Source organism: Psammomys obesus, unplaced genomic scaffold, assembly GCF_907164565.1.
Source record: "Psammomys obesus unplaced genomic scaffold, mPsaObe1.curated_primary_1811, whole genome shotgun sequence".
In the NCBI taxonomy this organism is placed as follows: Eukaryota; Metazoa; Chordata; class Mammalia; order Rodentia; family Muridae; genus Psammomys; species Psammomys obesus.
Genome location: NW_026590677.1, coordinates 3204952 through 3212213, shown reverse-complemented (window position 1 = coordinate 3212213; position 7262 = coordinate 3204952). Strand labels below are relative to the sequence as shown.

Below are 7262 nucleotides of genomic sequence, written 5' to 3'. Positions count from 1 at the left end.
CACATCACATTCTATCATCAAAGGAAGTCAGGGCAGGGACTGAAACAGGGTAGGAACCTGGAGGTAGTAACTAAAGTTTAAGCTTTAGTTATATGAGAACACTGCCTACTGGCTTGCTCTTCATGACTTGCTTATTCTGCTTTCTTAAAGCACTCAGAACACTGTCCACAGTAAATTGGGCTAGTAGTTAAGAGTTGAGTAATACTCAGCAGTTATGAACACTCAGTCAATTCCTAGAACACACATGGCAGCTCACAAATGTCTATAACTCCTGTACCAGAGGATTTCACACCTTTACAGAAACATGCATGCAGGCAAAAGAAAATGAATTAATGCACATAAAAATGAATAAATCTTTTTTAAAGGAAAGAAAGAAATGAGAGAATAAAAGAAAGAATAAAAAAGAAAGAAAGAAAAAGAAAGAAAGAAAGAAAGAAAGAAAGAAAGAAAGAAAGAAAGAAAGAAAGAAAGAAAGAAAGAAACAAAGAAACAAAGAAAGAAAAGAAAGAGCGAGCACAAGCTTGCTCACAGGCCCACTTTGTGAGGGTACTTTCTCAATTCTTCCATCCTTAAATTGACAAACAAACAAAAACCTAGACATCATAGATGGTGATGAGAATGGAGTGTATTTTGAGAGAAATTGTACTAACTTGTGTATATTTTTCAGAATTCATCAATAGACTGTATATGAAATATTTCAATGCAGTTGATATTTTTTAAATAGGAGGATGATAATTGCATTTTGTCATTTGTACATGTATAAATCTGTTCTATAAAAAAACAGTTATTAGCTGTTTGGGCAAATATACCATATTTTAAATAATTGGAATCAAATATTCAAATAAAAAAAGCCTAAACACTGTAAGAAAGCAATCAGAGATACGTAGAAATCCAAACTTGGAATATTGGTCAAGATGAAGATTACTTTCAAAAAGGGCAAAGTCTCTATCCGTCAATAAATAGTTAAACCATTAGAAGACAAGATCTACATATGAGAGAGAATAAACAGTATTTGTCTTTCTGATTATGAGTTATCTTGCTTAATATAATGTTTCTCCATTCCACCAATTTTCCTGCAATTTTCATAATTTTATTTCTTTACAGTGAACTATATTCTGTCATATATTTATGTATGTATCATACTTTCATTATCCATTCATATATCAATTCTATTTTCTTATCATTATGAAAAGCAGATTGATAAATACAGATGTTCAAGTATCTCTGTAGGAGGATACAGAGTATTTTAGGTATATGTCCAGGAGGAGTGTGGTTGAATCATCTATCTAGTTCTACATTATTTTTTTTAAACTTCTACACTGGTTTCCATAGTGGCTGTACATTCCCAACATGGTGAGTAAAGGCTCTGCTTTCTATATCCACCCACAACTCTCTGTTTTCGTGATGGTAGCCACCCTGGCTGCAATGAGAATGAATTTCAAGATATTTTTTTAATTAAATTTTTATTTATTTATGTTAATTACAATTTATTTGTTTTGTATCCCAGCTATAGCCTCCTCCCTCATTCCCTCCTAATTCCACCATCCTTCCCTCAACTCCTCCCATGCTCCTCTCCAAGTCCACTGATAGGGAAGGTCCTCCTCCCCTTCCATCTGACTCAAGCTTATCAGGTCTCTTAGGACTGGCTGTGTTGTACTCCTCTGTGGCCTGGTAAGGCTGCTTCCTCCTCAGGGTAGGGGGTGTCAAAGACCCAGCCAGTGAGTTCATATCAGAGACAGTTCCTATTCCCCTTACAAGGGAAACTCACTTGGAAACTGAGCTGCCATGGGCTACATCTGAGCAGGGGTGGTAGGTTATATCCATGAGTGGTCCTTTGTTGGAGTATCGGTCTCAGAAAAGACCCCTGTGCCCAGATATTTTGGTTCTGTTTCTCTCCTTCTGGAGCTCCTGTCTTCTCCAGGCCTTTCTATCTCCCCTTCTTTCATAAGATACCCTGCACTCTGCCCAAAATTTGGTTATGATTCTCAGCATCTGCTTTTGATACACTGCTGGGTAGTGTCTTTCAGAGGCCCTCTGTGGTAGGCTCCTCTCCTCTTTTCCTGTTTTCTCCTTCTTCCAATGTCCATCCCATTTGTCTTTCTGAGTGAGGATTGACCCTCTTGCCAGGGCTCTCCTTCTTGCTTAGCTACATTAGGTAAACAGATTTTAGCATGTTTATTCTAACTTATTGGTCTAGTATCCACTTATAAGTGAGTATATACCAAGTACATCTTTTTGCTTCTGGGATACCTCACTCAGGATGATCTTTTCTAAATCCCACCATTTGCCTGAAAATTTCATGATTTCCTTGTTTTTAATTGCTGAGTAGTATTCTATTGTGTAAATGTACTACAATTTCTGTATCCATTCCTCCTTTTAGGGACATCTGTATTTTTTCCAGATTCTAGCTATTATGCATAAAGCTGCTATGAACATGGTTGAACAAATGTCCTTGTTGTATACTTGAGCATATTTTGGATATACTCTTAGGAGTGGTATACCTAGATCTTGAGGAAGCTCTATTCCTAATCGTCTGAGAAAGCGCCAGATTGATTTTCAAAGGGGTTGTACAAGTTTACATTCCCACCAGCATGGAGGGTTCCCCTTTCTCCACATCCTCTCCAGCATGTGTTGTCACTTGAGTTTTTGATCTTAGCCATACTGATGGGTGTAAGGTGAAATCTCAGGGTTGTTTTGGTTTACAATTCCCTAATGACTAAGGACTTTGAGCATTTCTTCAAGTGTTTCTCTGCCATTCCATATTCCTCTACAGAGAATTATCTGTTTAGCTCTGTACTCCATTTTTTGCTTTTTAACTTCTTTAGTTCTTTATATACTCTGGGTATTAGACCTCTGTCAGATATAGGGTTGGTGAAGATCCTTTCCCAATCTATAGGCTGTCGTTTTGTTCTAATGACAGAAACCTTTGTCTAACAGAAGCTTTTCATGAGGTCCCATTTATGGATTGTTGATCTTAGAGCCTGTGCTGTTGGTGTGCTGTTCAGGAAGTGGTCTCCTGTGCCAATGAGTTCTAGGGTGTTCCCAAATTTTGCTTCTAACTGCTTTAGTGTGTCTGTTTTTATGTTGAGGTCTTTGATCCACTTGGACCTCATTTTCGTACAGGGTGATAAATATGGATCTTTTTGCATTTTCCTAAATGTAGACATCCAGTTAGACCAACACCATTTGTTGAAGATGCTGTCATTGTTTTTTCCATTGAAAGGTTTTGGATTTTTTGTTAAAAATCAAGTATCCTTAGGCGAGTGAGTTTATTTCTGGATCTTCTATTCAATTCTATTAATCCATCATTCTGTTTCTATGCCAGTACCATGCATTTTTTTATTACTATTGCTCTGTAGTACAGATTGAGATCAGGATGGAGATACCTCCAGATGATCTGTTGTTGTACAGGATTGTTTTGGCAATCTGGGTTTTTGATTTTCCATATGAAGTTGAGAATTGTTCTTTCAAGGTCTGTAAAGAATTGTATTAGTATTTTGATAGGAATTGCATTGATCATGTAGGTTGCTTTTGGCAGGATGGCCATTTTCACTATGTTAATCCTACTAATCAATGAGCATGGGAGGTCTTTCAATCTTCTGATATCTTCTTCGATTTCTTTCTTCAGATACTTGAAGTTTTTTTCAAACAGGTCTTTCACTTGCTTGTTTAGAGTCACACCAAGGTTCTTAATGGCTATTGTGAAGGGTGTTGTTTCCCTAAATTTCTTTCTCAGCCCCTTTGTCTTTGGTATACAGGAGGGCTTTTGATTTTTTTTTTTGGTTATTTTTGTATCCAGCCACTTTGCTGAACCTGTTTATCAGCTGAAGGGGTTATCTGGTTGAATTTTGGGGTCACTCATGTATACTATCATGTCATCTAAATATAATGATACTTTGACTGCCTCCTTTCTTATTTTTCTCCCCTTGGTCTCCTTTGTTGTCTTATTGCTCCAGCTAGGACTTCAAGTACTATGTAGAAGAGACCTGGGGAGAGTGGGCAGCCTTGCCTTGCTCCTGATTTCAGTTTCTCTCTATTTAGTTTGATGTTGGCTATAGGCTTGCTGTTCATTGTCTTTACTCTTTAAGTATGTGCCTTGTATCCCTGATCTCTCCAAGACTTTAAACATGAATGGTTGTTGGATTTTGTCAAATGCTTTTCAGCATCTAAGGAGATGATCATGTGGTTTTTCTCCTTTAGTTTTTTATATGGTAGATTACATTGATGGATTTCCGTATATTGAACCACCCCTGCATGCCTGGGATGAAGCCTACTTGATCATGGTGGATGATAAGTTTTATATGTTCTTGGATTCAGATTGCAAGTATTTTATTAAGTATTTTTGCTTCAATGATAACAAGAGAGATAGGTCAGAGTTTCTCTTTTTTTGTTGGGTCTTTGTGGTTTAGGTATCAAGGTGACTGTGGCTTCATAGAATGAGTTTGATAATGTTCCTTCTGTTTCTATTTTGTAGAATAATTTGAAAAATATTGGATTCAGCTCTTCTTTGATGGTCTGGCAGAATTCTTCACTGAAACCATCTGGAAGAGAGACTTATGAACACTGCTTCTATTTCCTTGGGGTTATAGGACTATTCATATGCATTGCATTTCTCTTCTGGGTAAAAAAGTTGAATCCTTTTAAAAATATGTATTGGCATGTTTACCACCACACTATGGATACAGAAATTGTGTTACATTTACACAATTGAATACTACTCAGCAATTAAAAACAAAGAAGTCATGAAATTTGCAGACAAATTCTGTGAACTAGAAGAGATCATCCTGAGTGAGGTAACCCAGAAGCAGAAAGGCACACATGGTATATACTCACTTATAACTGTATTAGCCATATAATATAAGATAAACATTCTAAAAGCTATAGTGCTGAAGAAAGTAAATAACAAGAGAAGAGTCTGAAACCTCACTCAGAAGAGAAAACAGGATTGTTGTACATTTATATTAGTTGGGTACCATTTGTTGTAGGTTATTAATATTTACTATGATATATCTTTTAGTTAAGCAGCAGTTATACAAACCAGCTGTATACCCAAATCACCACACAGAGACTAGGATGTATTTATTTAGTTAACCTAGAGCACAATGCTGGGTAATAGTTATTCCATCCTAATCATCCAAGCCCACATATTTTCCTACCATTCAGATTTTACCCATTATACTTGCTTTTAGTCATATCTTAGGTCCAGTCCATCTCTCCATGGTTCCAAGACCTCTTCTCCTCTCTCCTCCTTCTTTTTTCTCCCCTTTAGACCAGGATGTCCCACCCTATCCTCTCCCACCCTATCCTCCAGCGTTGGGGCTGGTTGTTTAATTGACAACATAGAGAATAAATGATGGCATGTTTACACAAAATTGAGACAGGTAATACTTAGAATAAGCATCGCAATGCAATGTCTGGATTGAAACCAAATAGTGGGGTAGAGAAATTAGCATTTCAATGAACAAGGGTAAATTGTATATATTCCAAACAAACATTATACCAACACAGGATAGACATCAGAAGTAGGAGAAGACAGGGATCAGGACAAGAGCCTTCCACAAGGGGCCTCTGAAAGACTTCACCCATCAGGGTATTGAAGGAGATGCTGAGACTCATCTACAAACTTTGGGCAGAGCTCAGGGACCTTATGGAAGTAGGGGGAGATAGAGAGACCTGGAAGGGACAGGTGCTCCACCCCAACAGAGCCAAAAAAACTGGACCCAGGAGGTCCTGCAGAAACTGATTCTCCAACCAAGGATGCTGCATGGAGAGGACCTAGAATCCTTGCTCAGATAAAGCCCACAGGCTGCTCAGTTTCCAAGTGGGTTTCCTAGTACTGGAATCAAGAGCTGTCTCTGACATGAACTCAGTGGCTGACTTTTTGATCACATTTCCCTGCGGGATGCATCCTTGCCAGGCCACAGAGGAAGATGATGTAGCCAGCCCTGATGAACCATGATAGGCCAGGGTCAGATAAAAGGGGAGGAGGTACTTCCCTATCAGTGGACTAGGGGAGGGCCACAGAGGGAAGATAAGGATGGTGGGTGGGACTGGAAGAAGACAAGTTGAGGGCTACATCTGGCATACAAAGTGAATAAATGACAGTAGCTGGAGCACCGGAAAGATGGCGGAGGAAGGGGAAAGAAAAAAAAGATCTTTTTGGTTCCAGAAAATATCCTGAAAAAGAGGAAGGCTTATCAGGCTCTGAAAGCTACCCAGGCAAAGCAGGCACTTTTGGCATAGAGAGAGATGAAAGTGAAAGAACTCAGGTTTAAGCGACTGGAATCATTCGTGCACGAGTCCTGGCAGGAGCAGCGGGACAAGGTGCAAGTGAAGTGACTAGAAGTAAAGCCTCGCGCTTTGGAAGTGCCTGATAAGCATTCCTTGGCCTTCGTTATACGCCTGGAAAGGATTGAAAGAGTGAGTATGTTGGTACAGAAGACCCTGGCAAAACTTCGCCTGAAGAAGTTGTTTAATGGTGTCTTTCTCAGTGTCACCCCTTATGTGACCTGGGGATTTCCAAATCTGAAGTCTGTCCGGGAACTCATCTTGAAATGTGGACAAGCAAAGATTAAGGAGAAGACTGTCCCCCTGACAGACAACACAGTGATTGAGGAGCACCTGGGGAAATTTGGTGTCATTTGCCTGGAAGACCTCATCCATGAAATTGCCTTCCCGTGGAAGCATTTCCAGGAGATCTCTTCATTCTTGTGCCCTTTCCACCTCTCTGTGGCCCGTCATGCTACCAAGAATAGAGTGGGCTTCCACAGGAGATGGGCTCCCCTGGCTACCAGGGTGAGCGCATCAACCAGCTCATCCGTCAGCTGTACTAGAGCAGGACCAGGATTTCCAAAAGCGCAGTGCACTGGAAGTGTTTCTGTTAAAAATTATCAAGTGTCTTCAGAGAAGATTATTTTCTGCCTTCAAAGACTGAAGGAAAGAGCCAGGAGAAAGACAATAGGATCTGGGCATTGCAAACACCTCAACACAACCCAGGTCTACGAAAAAAAAAAAAAAAAACAAACTATTACTCTTCACAGTGGCAGCCCCTGTCTCTGAAACCAACACAGGCCGTGGAGGAAAGAGTTGCCCTGCTTCGTCCTACCTTTATTTTGGTGTTTATTGTTGGGTAGGCAGATAGCCCAAACATCCTTCCATCCCTCCAAGACTCTTAAAGCAATGGACCAGACCAAGGGGCATGCCTGAATCTGGAAGTAAGGGTTCTTGGTATTTACTTTTTTACTTGGCTGTCCTTTAACTCC

General features: G+C 39.6%; 1 pseudogene; it reads left to right on the top strand.

Moving 5' to 3' along the window:
* Positions 1 to 6109: 6109 nt before the first annotated feature.
* LOC129677675 (60S ribosomal protein L7-like 1) lies at positions 6110 to 6851 on the top strand (annotated as a pseudogene).
* The last annotated feature ends 411 nt before the right edge of the window (positions 6852 to 7262 follow it).